This window comes from Camelus ferus, chromosome 1, assembly GCF_009834535.1.
Source record: "Camelus ferus isolate YT-003-E chromosome 1, BCGSAC_Cfer_1.0, whole genome shotgun sequence".
Taxonomy (NCBI): Eukaryota; Metazoa; Chordata; class Mammalia; order Artiodactyla; family Camelidae; genus Camelus; species Camelus ferus.
In genome coordinates this window covers 12,004,247-12,025,879 of record NC_045696.1, presented here as the reverse complement: position 1 = coordinate 12,025,879, position 21,633 = coordinate 12,004,247, and the positions used below count along the sequence as shown (strand labels likewise).

General features: G+C 42.2%; 1 protein-coding gene across 1 annotated transcript in view; it reads right to left on the bottom strand.

Annotated features, from left to right (window-relative positions):
* Window positions 1–21,633, bottom strand: part of TIAM1 (TIAM Rac1 associated GEF 1) — a 331,093-nt gene that overhangs the window by 111,228 nt on the left and 198,232 nt on the right. Inside the window, 1 exon segment of the mRNA XM_032476437.1 lies at window positions 1,193–1,370. The gene's annotated coding sequence lies outside the window, so the exon portion shown is untranslated.

The following is a 21,633-nucleotide window of genomic DNA, read 5'->3' as shown; positions in this document are numbered from 1 at the left end:
ACTGACACACTTGTCTTGCTTTGTGTAGACCCTCTTTTCCCATCTTCTAATAATCAACCAGTGGCAGGGACCACACTTTACTCGTTAGTAAACTGGCCATCTAAATAAACTGCAGTTTTAGTGCAGCTCTTCTCAGCGGGACTGCCCATCACTCAGACTGCCTTAGAACGAGGGTATTTCAAAACCATAAAACATTAGAGCCCATTAGTGGGCACAAGAAGACCCAACTCACATCATAGTGAAGTCAAAAGTTAACTATGAAAGCCAGGTTTCTCTGTTGTTGGGAAGGGCATCGTGAAATCCAAGCATAAGGCATTTCATGACACATATGGATTATAATATCAATAATAAAATTTTTCACCCCCCTCCGAGGTATTTAAAAACTTATTAAAATAAACATAATGATTACCCTTCTATGACTTGAAAACAGACCTCCAAAACTGCAGGAGAAAGGATGAAATGTATTTATTTCAAAGTTAAATTTGAAGCAAAAATCACAAGACAACAGATTGCAAATTTAAAATTAGATTCTAGTGGGAGGTCTTGGTTTCAAGCCTGTTTTTTTCCCTACTGGAGGCTGAGCCTGAAGACAGGGTTGGGGGGGGGGTTGGAGAGCTAAGATTAAACTGAGACAAAGTTCTGAAACTTTTCACTAAATCTTTACAAACCCATGAGCAGCATTTTGCCAAGTTGCACACAAATACCCCTAACACAGGAGACTAAACAGGAAAGTTTTGCAACAAATAAAAGATGATCTTTGATTTAGAAGGATCATTATGTTGACTGTATTTATTTTGCTTTTTAAGGATCATCCAAACCAGAAATAAAATATAGCATCCTTTTAAAGTCAGATTTTGAAGCTAGGTTTGCCTTTCTCAAACATAATCCCATATAAAGATGGTAAAGCTCAGGAATAAATTTAAAAGATCCTGAGGGCAATTCACAGGGGAGAAAGATAAGTACCTGCTTTTTCTTTTTCTTTTCTTTTTGTTTTGTTTTAATGCTAACACTTTTGAATTGTTAGATGGGTGTAACCTTAATCCAAAAAAGTATCTCCAAATTCTTTTTCCCACAAGCTACCTACAACACAGCAGTTCCAATTATACTAAAATGTATCTGTCTCATCATCTCTGAAGCAATACCATTAATTCAAGGGGATACATACAGGCTCAGATACACATACGCAACTTACCTTACAAGGCAACAATGGTTCCCAGCCCAACTTGCCCCAAGAGCACTGTGGCATTTAGATACTGAGATTGGAAAGGGTGTCAGGATGAACAGTGACCCGGGCTGGGAAACGCGTCAGCACCTGCCCCTCGGCATGGCGTTCACAGTCTCATCTGAGTCTATAAAAATGCACCAGAAATCTGGAGAGGACAGAAAAGGAGAAAAAAATGGTCAGCCAGAACCCAGGAAATAGGATTTCTTCTGTCAAGCCCATTTTCATCAGTTCTCCAACATCCATTTTGTGTGTAATATCACACCCCAAATCAAACAATGTAGCATTTAGCTATAGGTATAAAATGACAGGCATAATAAAATATATCAATAAAAACATATTTACATTTATGGCAAGTTATTTTATCATTTTAACCTATCTCTATAGATGAAGTTATTGGAAAACAGAAACCGGTTACTGTGGCATGATGTCATGGTTCCGTCTTAATCTTTACCAAGTCTCAACAAACGGAGATGAATGAAAGGAAACAAGGGAGCCTCGGCTATTCTCTTTATCACAGAAGTTGAAGAAAATTCTAAAAGACAGTGAAACAAGAGCCCAAATCAAATACACAGACCTTGTCATCACATACACATTTGTAAAATAAGAGGAAACTCTTGCAGAATGAGCCTAGGAAAGAATGCAGGTAAAACATCCAGACTGTTATTTAACACGGAAAATAAATTGACAAGGACAGCTCCCCGGACAAGAACTATTAATGGTCTCTCTCTCTCTCTCTTTTTTTTTTTTTTTACGGCTGCCTTCTAAGGTGAGATAGCAGAAAGGAGAGAGACCTGAGGCTTCCTTGGGGTGGCTGTCCCTCCCTCCTCTCCTGCTGGTCATCCCTCTGTGCGCTGCCCACGGCTGCCCCCTAGAGCTGGTCGGCTCAGCAGGGTGGGAACCCAGGATGACAAGCACTTTGAGCAGGACCACGGAGAAAACTGCCTATGTTGTGGAAGGCGACCACATCAGGGCGGTAAATAAATGAATATATACATCCAGAGGGAACAGCACAATAAGCCAAGTTACACTTCTCCCTGTCTTGGAAAACGTGCCCTTTAACTGTGAACTTGGTGACTCAGGCTGGCCAGGGGAGGAGCACGAGTTCTCAGCAATACCCCATGACTATCCTCCAATACGTGTCCTTTCCATTATTCCCCCACTGCTACCCCGATCCCTCTCTTTTCCCAGACATCCTCCTTAAGCTGCTCTCTGCAGATTTTCAAATTTCCAAAGCAGTCCCTGAATTGCTTAGGAACTGGCAGAAATTAATAAGCAACAGCCCATTTATATTGAAATGGACTCATTACCATGCCAGCTGCCAATAATTTGCAAGGCCGGATTCTTGCTGGCAATCCGGTCCTGCAGGCGGCTGCCCTCCACCTGCACAACGGAGGCTGATAATGCATTTTTTATACTTAAAAAAACAGTACATCTTCTATCTACCAGAATTAAAAGTTTCCTCTATTATATTCTTCTAATCCCTGAGCAGAGAAACTATATGGGGACGGAGGTGAAAGTTACAGGGCATTATTTATAAAACATGCAGGAAAACAAAATCCAGTCTATTTGGTATAATTTTTTTCTGATTTTGGCGGAAAAATTTTTTTTATCTGTGACCCTGCCTATGGAACTGACCCATGATGGAGACCCACACTTCTTTTGCAATCAGCAAATACCCTACGGTTGCAACGTGCCGTCAAGTACTCTCCATGCATCAAGCGCTCATAGAGGGTGGGTTAACTCCACCACGGACTTGTGAGCAGATGTCATGGCAACCCAAGAACCACCAGGACTCCAGGGTTTCTTCAAGAGCTGCAAAGACTTCAGTTTCAACGGGAGGCAGCTAAGCACCAAACTCGGTGTTGGGAGTTCGAGCCTGGAGTCCCACTGCACGTAACCAGGTCAAATCTCATCTTTGCCACTTATCTGCAGGATGATTTGAGGCAAACTCTGAATACCACTGTACCCCTAGGAGATAAGAATTCCTAAACCATTCGGTTGATATGAGCATGAAATGAGACCATCTATGTTACATGCTTAGCTTCATGCCTACACCTTGGTCACTTCTCAATTAAAGTCTAGCAATTATTTCCATTATTATTCAACATTTGTAAACCATAAGGCACATGCTCCAGAAAGGCCACTGTTAATGGGAGCTTCTTTAAAACATGGTACCCACTGAAACTGGGTCTATGTTCTAAGTTGGATGAAACTGGTCACCTTAAATGAATCGTGGAACACCAATAGGCGATTAATTAATCCACCTGGAAGATGTGATCGAGCCAGTCTGCCACAGCTCACGCACACACACAAACCATGCTGACGAAATCTGGCAGGACCAGTTGGGCTGCGTGTATCACATTAAGATGACCCCGGGTGAAATGAATGAAAAATGTGCCAAGTTTTTCAGTCTCACTCTGATTCATCTCAGCTCATATAGTCAATTTCTGCATCAGATGTCAAATAACCAGTTCTCACAGGGAAGCGTGTGTGCTGCGGGCATTGGGGAAGGAATTACTACAACTAGTCCCAGACTTCAAATACCTCAAAAATAGACAGAACCCAGAAATCCCGTCACTCCAACCCGACAGTCTGATGCCAAATGAAAACATAACAACTGTCAGAAATACTGTGTCCACAGCAGCTAATCCATGGCTCTTCCTGAAAAGCCTGCCACACCAGAACTTTCTTTTTCACCTTCAAAAAACATTCACAACGGGAATCCTGTCACTTTTAAGTGCTTGAAAGTTCAAGTAATCAAAGTGTACAGAGACGTAAGCTACCCATTCTGAAACTTAGAAAAAATAAAGATGTGATACTATCTACTCGACTTCACACCTACCTGAAAGGCTGTCAGAAGACGGAAGTTGTAAAATCAACACGAAACAATATAAACCATACAAGACGACAGAAGCACGTCCATTCTGTTCATCATAATTTAGTGCCCAAAAGTGTTTCATAATTAGTGAATTAATGAGAATCAGAAAAGTTCCCTTACCCTGAACTTTAAAGGGGGCAGGGTGAGAGTAGTAGTAGCGTTAGATCAAAATCCTGAACAAGTCAGAAACCCTAAACATTTTCTATACGCAATGAACACCAACAGAATTTAGATTTTAGTATTCACACTTAGTCCAAAAATCAGCATTGCATGGAAGGATGGATGGATGGGTCGATGGATGCATGGGAGAATCTAGGACATTGGAAATTTGTAAATGGTTCAGAAATTAAGGTTAAAGAAAATTCTTCAGTCATTTTCTTTATTTATGTTTTTAACCATTGTTTTATTCAAGAAAGGACACGGGAGTGGTTTCCAAAGACACACAATCTAAAATAGAATAGAAGTAATTATTATTGGAAAAATAAAAGGAACCCAAAGGTTAAGACAAAGTGAAGGCGGAGCAACAATACAGAGCCTGTCAATCTGCCCAGCTGGCTCAGTTTGACAGTAAGCTTTTGTAACAGCCAATTCAAATAAGGGAACTGGAGCAGCTGTAAAATTCAAATGTCTTAATCCATTGCTCAGAAGGACAAATGTCCTCGGTACTACGATCAGATAGGAACTTCCACTAGTGGTCCTTTGAGGCCACTGTGATGCAGTGAGCAATGTTGTGACCACATCCTTTCACATGGGCTCAGTGACAAATTTCACATGGATGTTTCTTGCCTCGATCATTTATTTTTTAAAAATCACAACTTGGGGACAGAAGGTCTGAGGTGGTACGATTCTGCTGAAGAACAGAGAGGCTGCATACCCTCCAGGAAAATCTCCCTTCATATTTGTTTGCTCTCCACAGAGTGCTGGGTCACCACTTGGTTGGGGGGTTGGTGAGCTTGGGTAAGAGGGAGCTCTCTGGCTCAGTGCCCAAGTGTAGCTGGGTCACAATACCTTATCTGGCACAAAGGAACGGTTCCACCAGGAGTGAGCTTGTCTGGTTTGTGTAAAAGCAGACTGTGACAAGGGCCCCTGCACAGAGAAGAGGTGCTCACCCGCCCCCGCAGGTGAACCACAGGACCACCGAGGTTCCGGGGCAGGACCAGGATGCTCCGTGAAAAACAGAGCCCTCCACACAGATGGATGAGTGTTCCAGGGCTTCCAAAGTCCTACTCCACAAAACACGGATGAAATGGCTTTCACCCAACTGTGTTTTTAAGGCCAGTAAAAATAGACACCCAAATCAGCCAAATAAAATTCCTAAAAGTTCCCGTATCCAAAGGCTGCCCTACTTTTGAGCAATGCAACTTCTTAGCATATCCAAATGCATCCTGAGGTAACTAAGGGGGGAAACATGCTCATGGAATCGATATTTTTGAGCCAGCAAAATAAGTTGAGAAATTTCTACTAAAATGATAACTTTAATTTTAGAACAGTGAATCTTTGGCAATACTTAGCCAACAGGTTCAGCTGGGACAGACAGTACTGTGTTTCGTAGGCGCCAAGTCAGTGCACTTCAGAGTGAAGTGACGTGTTCCACCCCCAACTCAGGGAGATCTACCATTCTGGGATGCTTACTAACTGGCTGGCATCATGTTAGTGGCTTTAGGCCAAAATACTACTCTTTAAGTTTCCCAAGGTTCTTCGTATTTATTGTCCTGAAACCACACTCGGACACTGGCAAACACCAAAGCGCACAACTCCAACATTGCATCACCCGCTACAAAGCTCCCTCTCAGCTTCATCCAAGGGAGTTTGGAAGCCACCAGCCCCAAAGGGCTGCATTACACAGCTGGCCGTCAGGTCTCCCAAACACCCCCACAGCCTGGCTCTACAAGGGCTCCAACGAAGCCCCAATGTGCTGAAATGGATTTAGTAGGGGTTTTTTTTCAGAACAGACCATGAGAATCACGTAGTGTTTCAAAATTCTAAGCAGCATCATTCCTCCTAAGAAGCCACGAAGCTACTGAACACTTGAGAATTCCACCCAGCATTCCAAGATGAGTGACCACACGGCGTGAGTGCTCAACTCCGGGCTCCTGGCTCCTAAATTCTCAAGTTCAAGTCTGAGTCATTGTAAGAGAGAATGGAACATTAGATTCCAAAAGAAAATGGAATGGAGCCGACTACGTCTGATGCTGAAGTCTGTCCTTCATGACTTCACCACGTTGTGGCTTAACGCGGGTTCCCAGTGAGAGAACTGGGTTATGGAGGCGCACGCAGAGGACGGGGGAGGGGATGGCACTCCGGTGAAACTGCTTCCTTAGCCCCCGTGCAACATAAGAGTGTGTCTAGTCTTCAAACTGTACTTCAGAAGAATCCTCCAGAAAATCTATCAGTGCATTAGTTTAGAAGAGATGTCCACATTAAGTCATGTTACCGAACAGCGTCTTACCAGAATGGAGCCACCCAGCCTCTTCCCTTCGGCAGATGGGACTCCCCTCCCCTCACCGGGCACAGGAGGAGCCTCGCCTCCTGAGACACCACGCACAGTGGGTGGGGCAGCCGCTCTCTCACTGTCCACGACTGAACTCAAGGAAGGGAATTTGGTTTTAATTCCCCCCGGCTTTCCAAGTCTGAGGTTGAGCCTTGAATGGAGACAGGGGCGTCTCCATGCTGAAGGACATGGCCTTGGCCTTCGGTAAGCTGTCAAGAAAAGGGCCCCTCACACTCAGGAGCTGCCTCCCGCCTCCAAGACCTTCTCCAGGCTCGCCCAAGTGACCTGCAAGTATGTAACCACACCTGCAATCTCCATGACGGTCTGCAACCCCGACACCTGGCCTCCCCCTTCACCTGCTCTCTCACCGTGCAGCCGAGAGGGAAGTCTTCCAGCCCAAAACACAGTCAGGATGTCAAGGAGTCCCCGTTCTTCATCAGGAAACAGAGCAGGACTTGGTCACCCCGGCGACTTCTTTCCCTCACCACCACACAAGACACCGCTCTCTGGCCCGGAGCTGCCTTTCCCACAAACAGTGGGAGGCCACCTGTGAATCTGGGAAGAGCTTCCCTGGGGTGAGGCCATCCGTGCAGGTGGCCGGTGTGGCAGCTCTGCCTGCCAGCGACGAGGTCTGGGGCTGCCTTCGTCAGAGGACAGAGGAGCAGTCACAAGCCCCTCTGGAGAGGCCAGCAGGCTGGGGCGCACCAAATCCACTCTACGGGTCCCTCACGCTCTGAGGCTGAAGGGCCATCAGAAATAATGACCTCCCCTGGGGACCTGCCACTTCCTCCTTTGTTCTGTTCCTGCCGCTCTGGTACTTGCAGAAGGTGTGTACAGGATGGCGAAAGTCTCTAGAAGGAAACGGTTAAAGAGAGAATTGGGCAATCCAGATACTAAGAATGGAGAGGAAGGAAGAGAAGCTAGAGATGTTAAGCTTGTACAGACGTGTGAATATCTGATCAGCAACTTAACTGAATAACCAGAAGTCAATGAGCAAGCATGATGGCTGAAAACCACAGCTGCCCTACACAAAAGGCGAAGCTGTAACAGGGCCCCGGCTAAGACCACTGCTCGCAAGACATTAGGGACCTCGGTCTTGGTATGTGCTTAGGTAGGAAGATAGGATGTTAATCAAATTTCAGGGCAACAAAGAATCTTCCACATTAAAGTCAAATAAAATAATTTTTACAAAAATTTTAAAGAACTTCCTCCCAAGGATTTTCAAAATGGGGTGATTCTTTACGTCTAAGGCCTCATCTTCTCAAAGAGAAGAGACTGAGGCACAGTCATAAAACAGTGACAGAACAGTGCTTCCCCAGCCAACCTCTGGGTGCTGAAAAATGCTCCTTTTACTCTCTCCTCATTTTAAAATGAAAAAAATCTTTTAAAACGACCTCAACTTTGTATTTGCAAATCGATTCAAATTGTTTTGGGTTATACATTTAAGACTACCAGCTCTTCATGGTAAAACACAATTCTTTATTTTTATTGGCTCTAAGAAACACATTTTTCATGTTGAACATCTTTGAAATTAGTATGTCTTACAAGCACCTGTGGTGGAGTGTGGTTTCGTTGGCACCATTTTCCCTCTTGCTTAGTGGTACATAAAAAAGTGGTGTGTCTTATAGTTGTTAGCATGTAATAAAAAACAGAATATATAGAAATAGATTTTTAAATAGTTATCGCTCTCTAAAAATTGCTTGTGAGTGACTTGGGTAAAGCAGAATGTCTACATAGAACTTTCCTGATTGTTATCTAGTCAGTGCAATTCAACCAACATTTATTGGGAATCTAGTTTAGGTATGGGATGAGGAAGTAGACCGTTTTCTCATGATGCTGGTAATCTGAGAAAACTGTGGTCACATATCCACAATGAGATAAGGCTGAAAGGCTAACCTGGCATTCTCAATCATGAACAATGGGAAGAAACAGAACCGTTCTGCCAGGGGAAGCGATCAGTCAAACCTAGTCCTGAAGGGCTCACAGAATGTGGCTGGGCTTGTAGGGATGGGAGGAAGTGAACAGGGATAGGAAGGTGTTTGCAGGGAGAAAAAAAAAAGAACATTCCAAGAAAAGAACAAAGGTTCTGAGGAATGAAAGCACTAGTCCAACGTTGTGGAGAAGTGCAGGCTTGGAAAGGAGCTGGAGGTGAAAGATGGGCTGGGATTACAGACACCACACAGAGAAACTGGACGGTACTGGATTAAGGGCGTTACATCAACAGACATGGTCTCCATCCACCCCAGCCCTCGCCCCTGCGTAACGTGAGAGAGGAGGTGGAAGCTTTTTGCAACCAACCCATCAGGCAGCGCCTGGAGGAGATAAGGTGGCCTTAACTTGGACAGTAAGAGCCTTGGAACAATAAGAAAGGCAAAGTCACCAGGACTTGACAGCCACCTGAATGCCTGTGAGAAATGAGGAGGGAAGGAGAAAAAGAGGGGGGGAAACGCCTCTGACATTTCTAGCTGAGTAACTGACAAAACAGACAGTGACAATAACACCTGCCACTTGTGAGTTCAGAGGGGGCATCCAATTCAAAAGTTGTATGTTTGAGGGGCCAAAATTCACCAGCAGCGATCTTACTGGAAATCTGGTGTCCATTTAACACAAGGCCTCAGCACAAAAGAACCAAAGTTGGAACACAGTATCTCAGGAAAGGAGGGAGGGAGGGAAGGAAGGAGGAAGGAAGGAAGGAAGGAAGGAAGGAAGGAAGGAAGGAAGGAAGGAAGGAAGGAAGGAAACATCCTCACAAAATGCTTAGATCAAGAAGAATATCAAAATGGAGACACAAATATTGGCCAATTCCATTGTATAATCAAAGAACTTTAAATACACACGCGCGCGCGCATCTGATAACTTGTGAGAGCCACAAGTTGAAAACACTATCTCAGCTACACTTTTATTGACTAAGCCAATACCTGGAATAACAAATGGATTGAACAGCATCCACAATTTAACCCAAAAATAAAAGCACGATGCCTCAGGTTTGGTGCCACAAAGTTAAAAGGTAAATCAGATTAGAGTTCAGCCCCCAAAGCTCCCTAGGGCCACAGGAACAGCCACTCTGCTCCTAACTCACGCCTTGAGGCTGGGTTAATAATTTAAACAAGACCACGGACGGCAAGGCTGATGTTGCACAGCTGCACAGATCACAGTGGAATGCACCCGGAAAGTAGAAATAAGTGTGCTTGATACCAGCTTCAAAGAAATGTAGCGTTTAAGGACAATCACTTCACCTTTCCGTACGTGAGTGGGTGAAACGATAAGCTGACAGCCGGGCACACCAGGGAGATCTCAGGCGATGCGCTGAGTTAGTTATGCTCTGTGAGTGACCGGGACAGGGGTGGCTGGGAGTGGGGCACGTGGCCATGGGGACACAGAGATGCAGCAAAGACATGGACTATGGGACCACAAGGACTCAATCCGACATTTCTGGCCATCTATTCTCTTTAAAATTAGGAGACTGATGGTCCAGAAGTTTCTGTGCTCCTTGTACTTGAAAAGAACTCCACGTATCTTTAACTTGGTAACTCAATATCCGTAAGTATCAGAATAAGAACCACCATGAGATTCTCTCTGAGGGGATTCGTTTTACAGTAAGTGGGTGGTTCGATTGAGGCAGAAAGTTCCATTGAGACGAATCCCAGAAATGCAAGATAGAAAACCAGTTCTTACTTTAAAATCTTTTTGGCTGAGTAACAACCTAACACTCATCCCCATCCCAGCCAAATAACAAAGTTGGAGAGAAATAAAAAGCACCCAAAGTCATTGCACACTGGACTTTTAAAAGCAGAAGAAAAAAAAAAAAATCAAACAAAGCACATACACCCCTCCCTGAAGTCATAAAAGGATAACCAGCCTCTTTCAACATAAAGACGGTTCCTGGGAAGCCATGGGAACATTTCTGAAACAGTGATACATCAAAGTCCCCGCGCAGAAAAACCGATACACAAAATCACAAAGCAAATCTGTTCCTTGTATGACAGCAACCAGCTTAAAAAGCTTGACATTCATTGCCAAGTAATATCGGTGAGACCACACACAAGGCGAGTGAGACAGACACCAGGCCCTGCCTTCTTCCCACAGTGAATGAGCACACTCCTGTCCAGGGCACGAGTGTGCAAATGGCTTTATGGGGCTCCCCACTCGATAAAATAGTTCCAAGCACGCCCACCCAAACCAGAATGAATTTAAGTAACGTACAAGTTACATACATGGGCTATTGTTCAAATAAATTATGCATATTTTCAATATATGTGGGTATTTAGAATGTGCATAATTTATTTGAAATGAACAGAATACACAGGAATTGAAACGTACAATGTAGAGAGAAATATAAATTCTTAACTTTCCTTCCCACACCCTAAGGACATTATGTTGCACGTATATCCAGTATTGAAGACCACTGTTCTAGGACATAAAAAGCCGATCTGGAAACTAAGAAAAAATCGGGAAAGACAGTGAGTGGAAAACTCATAGGAATGCCTCATTAACTTTACCTACATCTCAGCCTCATTGTAAAGCAACATCATAGCAATGTCAAAATCTCCCAGAATCTTCAAGAAGGGATTAATACCACCACTCAGAAGACCAGGTCAGTAGACACATGCTGAAAACTTTAGGCTGCTTGAAATTATCTACTGATAGCATTAGCTCTCACTAGGAGCCACTAAATTGTGTTTTTGCAATCAAGACAGCAATCAATATCCCTTCACCAGTAGTTAATGAAGCAATGTCGTATAGAAAAAGAAAATGATATAAAAAAGGAAGGGCTCATTTTTGCAACTTCCTCATGCCTAGCCACTGCCAGGCAACACAAGGATTGGCCAAGATGCAGTAAGCAAAAATACCTTTCCAACTATCAGTGTGTGTAATCTCAGACCCACCAGGACGAGAAGTCAAGAAGTTTCAGTTTATACAGCCTGGAAGAATAAAGGCTAACAACAACATGTAAAGAAAAATCTTAAAAAATATTTTCGATGATATGTGATTTGGGATATTTTTTGCACAGGTTTTGTTTATGCTGATTTTTAATAAACATAAATGTCGGAGAAATATTTTTGAAATAAAATTTTGATCCTCGTAGGTGGGAAGAAAATGTATCATCTTCTGGAAGAAATCCTCTCTCTCTTTCTCGCCAGCTTCCAATCCAGAAACCCACTGGTAAACTGGTGTCAAAAGGAGCCCTCCTGTGGCCAAGACCTCCGATCAGCATCTGACTCTGCTGCTCTGCCTCCCTCCAGAATAATGCTCCCTTCCCTTGGATTCCACGCCCTTAGACTTCACAGATACACCTCTCAGCCCAACAGTCGTTTCTGTCCACAGTCTTCTACCTAACTCTCCACATGGAGTACTTTTCTCTTTAACAAATGTATTTACTTCCTTCCACACTGTCATCACCTAAGTCTCAGTCTTCAGCACAAATCCCTCTTTCTCTCCTTCTCTGGACACCTCTGTAGGGCTATGCTGTTGATAGCTCAACTCTGACACCCCATTTAGGGTCAAAACTTTCTACATTATGATCTCTCCCAGAAGGAAGCAAGATTTATAAATGTAACAGAGTTTAGATTCAGTCAGAGCTAGCCTTTGTCTGCCATTTAATGTCCCTGTGAACTTGAGCGAGTTACTTAACATCCCTGTGGACCACCTTCTCCAACAGTAAAAATAATCTACCTTGTAGGTTTGTGCTGGAGACCAAACAAGACAACGTGTGAAGATACTCTTCCTTGGCATTTAGTTAGGGCTTCGCGAATGTTAATTTCCTTCCTTGTGTCTTCCCCTTCTTCCCCTATCCTTTCTCCCAGGTCCCTGAAGAATCTTCTGTATCTATCCTGTCCCTCTATTCTTACCCTTTTAATCCAAGTCTCTTTGCCTTTAATCCCCATCACTAATATCTCTCAATTTTCTGCCCAAACCACTCAATGCATACATCACTGCAAACCCAAACTAATGCACATTCAAGATGCATTCAGTGTCCTTCAAAAATGTCACAACTTCAATCCCTGCACCACTAAATGACATACAAACAGCCGTGGCATATCCAGCAGAGACCAGAGTCACAGGACTAAAGCAACGTCCTTCTGAAAAATCAGTTTTACTCAAAGATTTACTCAGGAGATTAGGGAGAGCAAGGGTGTTGGGGCAGTTGACAAGGAAATTAAATTTTAAATGTGTATGATTTTCTAAGATGAAATACGCACCTTCCCCCTCAAAATAAAATGGCACATGGACTGGTTAGAAATTAATTCTCTTTTTATGTTGTAGAGTTTTATTGAAAAAAATTGCAAAGGTCTTTTCTTCCAAGATATTCTTCATCACAACTCCCTTCTGAATCCCCACAGCTACCACTTATTTGAATACTTGTATCTCCTCTGGTAGGATCACAAGTTCCATGAAGGAAGGGACCATACATAGCTCATGACTTTTTATCAGTTTCCATGGCACATGGCCCCTGTATTAGTCAAGGTTCTCCAAAGAAACTAAACCAACAGCAGGACATGCATGGACAGATGCATGGATGGACAGATGGATGGATGGATGGATGGATGGATGGATAAGTATTTCAAGAAATTGGCTCATAAGATTGTAGGGCCTGGCAAAGCCACCATCTGCAGGGCAAACCAGCAGACTGGAGACCCGGGAAAGAGCTGATGCTGCTGTCTTGAGTCCAAAGGCCTCTAGCGTGGAATCACTTCCTTCTAGAGGACCTCAGTCTCCTTTCAAGGCCTTCAAGTGACTGGGTGAGGAGAGTAATCTGCTTTACTCACTGTCTGATATAAATGCTAATCACATCTAAAAAACACCTCACAGCAACATCTAGATGGGTGTTTAGCCAACTTACTGGGCATCACAGTCTGGCCAAGTTAACATATAAAATTAACCATCACATGTCCCAGTAGACTTTTTCTCCAGGACCTAGTAATGGTATCAATATCAACCAGCCAAAGGAACAAAAAGAATAAAATGCATTTCCACACAGAACATCTACAACAGAATACCGAGCAGGTGTTCTAGGCTGACTACCAGCCCACAAGTCCACCTGATTTGAGCTCTGAAAAGAAGGTCTACTTGGGGTGTTCCTGGTAACACTTATCCCAGGATTCAGGGCATGAAGGGGTCACTGAGACCAATGGCCTGACTTTCATGATGTTCCTTGTGCCCTGTATTTCTAGACAACTGCATTTCTCCAAGCTCATGTCTCCTAGAAGCCAACATCACCAAGAGTGGTGGCTCTCTTTTACTTCAATATGGAAAAGTATCAAAACATATCTGCAAACCTCGAACTCCCAAATTTATCCCTTCTCATCCCCTTTCCCTGGGTAATCATAAGATTGTTTACTATGTCTTTGAGTCTGTTTCTGTTTTATAGATGAGTTCATTAGTGTCTTCATTTTTCTTCTTTACTACTATATATAAAAATAGATAAAAAACAAATTTCTTCTGTATAGCACAGGGAACTATATTCAATATCTTGTAATAACCTTTAATGAAAAAGAATATGAAAACAAATATATGTATATATATGTATGACTGGGACATGATGCTGTACACCAGAAATTGACACATTGTAACTGACTATACTTCAACTTAAAAAAAAAAACATATTTGCAGATTGGAAAACACAAGTACACAAGCCCCCGCCTGAATCCTCCCCCAGCCCTCACACACATACACAAATGACGTATCCTAGGTACAGAAGCTTCCCTGCAGCGACATTTCTGCTCTAGCCTTGGATCTGAAATTACCACCCTCTCCCACCTCTGAGCCAAGACTTCAAGCACACAGCAGGTTGGGGGTGGGGGGTGTCCCCAGCAAGCCTTCAATTCTGTTGCAGCTGGGCTTAACATTGAGCTTGAAAGCCCAGCGATCGAGGGGCAGGGTCAGAGTGATTGTTCGACACCCTCCTGCACCCTGCTCATGACTAATGAAGCACTTTGGGAATGCAATTCCTCCCAGCTAGTGGGAACTGACAAGTCCACACTTAAACCAAACCAAACCAACCCTCGGGAGGTTCAGGGGTCACCGCAGCCCTCCTAAGCCCTAAGTGTGCCCCTTTCTGAAAATATTCACCTTTGACAGAAAACAAGCTGAGACACTTGGCTTAGGAGTGCTAATTCTGCTTCTCTACAGGGCAGGGAGCTTGAATTCTCAGGGACCAAACCAAAGAACATGCCCAGTAGGTAGGCAATGGGTATCCCTCCGGGAGCAACAGGAAAGCTTGTTAACTTGGGCAGATCACTTAGCTTCTCAATGGCTTCTGATTCCTCCTTAGTAAAATTCAGCTCCGAGTAAGCACTTTCAAAACGCTGGGCTCTGCAGAGAAAGGAGCCCAATGATGGGTGTGGTATATAATGGGGGCGGGGGGGGGGGGGGGTACTGGGTACATCATGGATGCAGGGGTTTGTTTTTCCAGTAGTGATTTTCCATTCAAAACGGCATCCGTGAGAAGAAAGAAGGGGATTAATCAAGTGTATTCACTAAATAGAACTCCGGGATCAAAATAACATCCGCCTTCTAGTCCTGCCAACGGCTCACACGCGCAGGCACGAGGACGCTGGGACTGCGCGCGGCCTGGACTCCTGTCGGCACCGGGGTGCCAGCTCTGGAGCCACCTGTTTCGTTCTGTTCCTCTCACTCCGTCCCCACACTCACAGGAACAGGCTGCCATCTGTGCTGTACCAGCGCAGTGTGGTTCTCCATGAAGGTAAATAAGATCCTGATGCTGATTTTCATCTAAAAAAAAAGAAAAAATCCCTCCAATTATTGCCTCCAGACCTCAATCTCAATTCAGCTCAACCCGATTCAACTTCAGTCTGTGCTGAGCACCTTCTCTGCATGGCTCAGTCCAAGATTCCACAGGGAGGCTGAGATGGGGAAGGCTCAAGGCTCTTTAAAGGGTCTTAAGGACCTTGGAGCAGGGGGCGGGGGAGGGTGATGGTAAGGTGAGACAAGGACCCCAAAACGCAGTATAAGACCCAAGAGCAGCTAGGTGTCTATGATGGGCTCTGAAAACACTATGAAAAATGAAAGGTACAGTTTAACGAAAACGTTTTTGCCAAGAGTGGGCCGATAAGCTAATACTTTTTACAATGAAATATATGACCTTAACAGGTCAAAAGTTAAAAAAAAAATGTATTTAGATTATAAGAATATACAGCACAGGACAAGATGGCAGTTAAATTTGACTATGATTTTTTAAAAACAAGTGCTATGATTACTCAGGAAAAAATATGATGATCATTTTGGAATCATTTAATCTATAATCAGAATACTGAAAAACACTTAGAAAAGCAAACATTTCTACTTTTGAAAATTAATAATGGTTATTTGAAAATAATCTTGCTATAAAATCATGATGTAGAGGAGAATGTTCATCCCAATGAAAACACACACATTTCAAAGGCCTTATTTAAATAAACGAGGACAGTTCACTTCCAGTTTTAGGCTATTTAATTTTGAAATGGATAACTGTCATCCTAAAAGTTACAGAGGATTTCCCCCAAAAAGCCCCAAGTCAAGAGCCACTATTTTAAGACAGGTAAAAACAATGAAATACGAAATTTTAAAAAATCTTTCCTGTGCATAAGTCATCTACATGACGAAGATAACTTAGGCGTTGAAACTCATGTCTCTTCTATTTCAAATACTGATTTAAGAAGAAACAAAACAGGTCTCTTTTGTCAAGGAGAGCCCGGGTCACCTTAGTTCTAGTGTGAGGATGGACTAGATTCCTTCTTTTTTTTTTTTTAATTGAAATATAGTCAGTTCCAATGTGCCAATTTCTGGTGTACAGCATAATGTCCCAGTTATGCATATATATACATATATTCATTTTCCTATTCTTTTTCATTAAAGGTTACTACAAGATATTGAATATAGTTCCCTGTGCAGATTCCTTCTTTTTAACTTTTTTAAAATTCGTTTTTTCTTCCAGTTTTATTAGGATATAATTGACACACAGCACTGTATGTATAAGTTTTAAGGTGTACAGCATAATGGTTTGACTTACATACATCATGAAATGATCACCACAGTATGTTCAGAGAACATCGATCATCTCATATAGACACAAAATTAAAGAATTAGAGAAAAAAGTTTTCTTGTGATAAGAACTCTTAGGATTTACATCTTAACAACCTTCTGATATAATGTACAACTGTGTTAATTATATTTATCAAAAGGTACGTTACATCCTTAGTACTTACCTATCTTATAACTGGAAATTTGTACCTCTGGACTCCTTGGAGGTTGGACTAGATTCTTGACCAGCTTTTCTTAAAGGCACATCCTTAACAGCCCTCCTCCTAAAATCGTGGTGCACAGCCCATTTACTATTCTAGAGGAACACGGGGAGTTTGTTCATTCTTTTCTCATCATGTTATGTATTAAAAGAACGGCACCAGGGGTAAGTGAATTAAGAAGTTAAATTAAAATATCACATTGTGAAACTTAGAAGACATTCTTGAAGACATTATACTAAGTGAAATAAGGACAAATATTGTATGATTTCCCCTTATATGCAGTACCTAGGATAGTCACAGAGAGAGAAAGTAGCGTGGTGGTTGCTAGGGGTTGGGGGACGGGGGAGTTAGTAATTTAATGGGTACAGAGTTTCAATTCGGGAAGACAGAAAAGTTCTGGAGATGGATGGTGGCAATGGTTTCAAAACAATGTGAACATATTTGATGCCATTGACCTGTACACCTAAAAATGGTTAAAACAGGTCAATTTTACATTATGTATATTACACCACAATAAAAAAATTAGAGGGTTTATTAATAACTAATACTTGCAGAATGCTTCAAAATTTGAAAATCACTTCTACATACATTAGATTATTTAATGACCACAGCAACCTGGAGGAAGGGTATGTATATTACTCTTATGCTTGTTTCTCTTTCTAAGTGGCAGGTCTGTTGTCTAGTGGATGACAGAGTGGCTTGAGCATCATCGGAACCCTGGTCTACATCCTTCAAACATGTACTCATTTCTCAGCTCCATGATGTCTTCCGATATTTGTACACATTCTGAAGATATACAGGAAACATTCATAGATGCTCCAAAAAGTATGCATTTTATGGTCAAAGTTAAGAACTCCAACTCACCCATTCAACAAATGAATTTGACTTTATTGAACTCAGTGTTTCCCAAACTTTCATAATCATGCAATCTTATTTTGCAGAATATCTATTAACAACCTGTGAGCAAGTGAGTATTTCCTGGGTTACTATCATAGGAATTCATCTAAGGAAATTTACTCATCTATGTTAAGATTCAGAAGAAAGAGCCAAGTAATCAAGGTGTTCACTTAACTGGCAATTCCAAGTACCAAGACCATCACCAGGAAAAAGAATATGAAAACGAAAATATGTATGTTCCTGTATGACTGAAGCACTGTGCTGTACACTGGAAATTGATACAACATTGTAAACTGACTATACTTCAGTGAAAAAAAAAAAAATCACCTGGCACTATCCTCATCTGGTAATCTTCCCTCTCTAATTTTCTATCTGCCCTCATCCAGATCCTTCCATCAGCCATACAAGGACAACACAGACCAGGAGAAAGATAGTATGGATGCAGCATTATCCTTGGCTCCCAGGCTTCTTACTCCCTGGGCATGGATCAGCTCAGAGCCACTTAAGGGTGCACACACACGTGTGTGAGGGCTGGTGTGCATATGCATACATGTCTACGTGTATACGTGATAACTGGAATACAGGCTTTAAAAAAATAAAGAGGATAATGGTATATACGCCCCCCCAAGCCCATTTTTATAAGTTCTAGTATATTCTAGTATAAATGAGCAGAAACAAATACCTTACGCTGTGTTAAATAAATCTACCAGAGGAAGGAAGCGCAGTGAAAAGGAACACAGGTTTTACAGGTGATTTTATACAGTAACAACACTTCGATTTGGAGTGTAATGTATCTCATTAGCAGTTTCTTCCCACTCATTAAAACAAAAGCAACAACAATCCCCCAATCTTTAAGACATAGCAATGAACTGCTCACAATTAATTTGTAATATGTTGTGCATATTTAATTCTCAGAAAGACTTCGGTATCTCCCTCTGGGACGCAATCAAAACTAAATCTCCTGCGTGCTTTTCAAAGTGAAGGAAAATACAGCCCCGATTTTTATGGCGTAAACCTGGCCATGTGACCACCCCAACACCCTCCTCCCCTGCTTCCATGGTATTTCTGAGAACGCAATTAACTGCTGACATTGGCCCAGGCTTCAGGGGAGCGAAAGCCAAACCTGCCGACTGAGTTCTTGTTGGGGCTTGTGCGGTTTGTTTGTTACGTATCTCCAATTTATAATGGGAGTTTGTCAGCTTCTTTTGTTTGAACTTGACACAATGGGAAAAGCCCTTAAGGGTTAATTAATTAATCTCAAAATGAAATCTGAAACAGATAATGAACAGGTCTTGAGCAACTGTGAAAGACACCTGGCAGCATCAGCCAAAATCAGGCTGTTCCCAGACCAGACTCCTCTCAAACTCAGCTACATGTCATTATTTCATAAGTGACTGGGACTAAGAGATTAGTGAGCGGAGAATGGAGAGAGGAGCCAGACAGAATCGGGTGGGAATTTTGCTTCTGCTGCTTAATATCGAAATTAGTGGAAAAGTTATGTCATATCACGAAGACTCAGTTTCTTCCTCAGTAAAATGGGAATAATAAGAGTAAACGGAGCAATCCGTTGGAAACCACACAGTCCTCTCGCTGTCTGAGCCACAGAAGTGATATTAATAAATGATACCTCGGGGGTGAAAACATGTGGGATCTTTCATTACATCTAAATATCGGCTAGCAGTCACCATCTCTAGGCTCTTGCACCACACTCAGAAGCTTTCCCAAAAGAGCAAGTATGAAAAAGAAAATCAGTGAAGTCAGTGCCTGAATTTATGAATTCTGTTTCCCTATTACTTACAGTGAAAACACACGAAGCCTTCACGTGGTGCAGAAAGGGAAGGCACATGACAACAGTCATGGGAGGCAGCCGGTGTCCCTCTTCAGGGACACAGTGCAAGGGTGAGAAGTGACAACTCAAACAGCATCACCTTGTAAAATAACACACCAGTTCTCTCGTTCTTTTACGTCTTTGCAAGCTTTTTGAAAAAATTATTGTTATTCTATGACTATATATAAAATAAGTAAACAACAGAGACCTACTATATAGCACAGCGAACTATATTCAATTTCTTGTAATAACATATAATGAAAAAGAATCTGAAAAGAGAAGATATATATGTATGCACGTGTATAACTGAATCACTTTGCTGTACACCTGAAATTAACATTGTAAATCAACTACACTCCAATAAAAATTTTTTTAAAAAAGATTATTGTTACCCAAATTAAAGTGACAGAAAATTCATCTTCTAAATATAAGTAACTATGTTGATTAAAGACAACCAGAGACAAAAATTTCAGTATCTTGGAAAGATTACTGTCAATGGCAATACATTATTTAGTACCCCAGAACCTGTCAGGAATGCACAAAGCCAATCAGACTTCCTAGATATAAATGCACTAAAGTTTAGACATTCCACTTAGATTTAAAAAGTCACAGTTTAGAGGACTGAAAACCAAATGCCTGCTATCTCATGTTTATTTCAGTGGAGGTGCCAATAATAAAATGTGTTTGCTGCCAAATTGACTCAGAAAAAAAAAGCCAGCACCAAAAGTATGACTCATATGTTTGGGCAGATAAACCCTAGTTATGGATGGATTTGAACTGTAAATTTTAGAGCAAAGTTCATCTACAGAGCGAGATTATATGACGTAGTCACTTTTCGTTAATAAGCGTAAACAAGAGCTATTAGGTACGAGACACTACATGCTTAGCTACGTAGGACTGGGAAGAGTCCTCTGGGAAGAGGACTCTGACCCCATGAGCCAAGACTTGGAAACAAATGGCTTGTTCCTACAGGGTCTCAAGAGCTACATTAATACAGCGGAATTTAAAACTATACAGTAAAAACCCTGGGTTCAATTTCTCACTCTCTAGGCTCTCCTATTACACAACCCATAACTATGGAACACAGACAAGGGCATTACATCAGGACACTGTTGGGACCAAAAAGCATTAAAAAAGGAAGCTCAGGTAGGAATTACAGTCTAGGTTAAAACCATCAAAATACACCAGACGTATGTAGTTGATCTGTCCCTGCTCTTCAGGCAGGACATTAGGCTCAGAGAATAAAAACATTGTTACTCAGCATATAGTTGAGATGCCAAGTATCTTGCAAAACTCTCCCGCAATGCTATCCACCATCGATTTTAAGTAACTTCGGGATTACAGAGAAAGCACTACCTTCGCAGTTATTAGCATCAAAATGATTTATAATTGTTAAGACAAAAAAAGACCTTTAAAAAAACACTCTTTGGGGAAGAACGACTAAGATAAAGGCAAAAGCAAATTATATAGTGAATACATTTGAAACTCTATCCCAAGGTACAGCTCACCAAAAGCAATGAAATGTTAGGCATTTGCTTGGTTGGGCTCCTGAGAATTTCGTCCTGTAACTTGTCATGAAAACTACAGATGTATTCACACACTCTACTTACTCCTAAAACAAAGAAGAAGTCCTTCTTTCAATTGCCTCAGAAACTCCAAGCCAACCTAAAGGTTTCCTATCTCAGCATCAGAAGTAGGAAAAATGGAAAACAGCAACCATGGAACTAAGAGCGGTCCGTGGAGTGAAGGAAAACAGAGGATGGGGTAGGGGAGAAAAAAGAGAAGGGAAGGGAAGAGACCAGGAAAGAAAGGAAATGAAATCTTGGAAGCTTAAGGTCCAGAAGGAATTGGGAGACACTGATTCAATCCCCATCTTAAGTTCCGAATGCTCTTGGTTTCTGGGAAGCGATCAGGAGATTCTTGCATCTGAGTCTGGGCTGAGCTTCTGGCCACCTGAGAGGTGGGGCCATTGCCCTCCAGTTCTTCTGAACTAACTCAGTATCACTCAACATTTAATTCCTTCCTCCGAATGTCTGCCTTATTCCTTCTGCCAAGAATGCCTTGAGGTAGTCT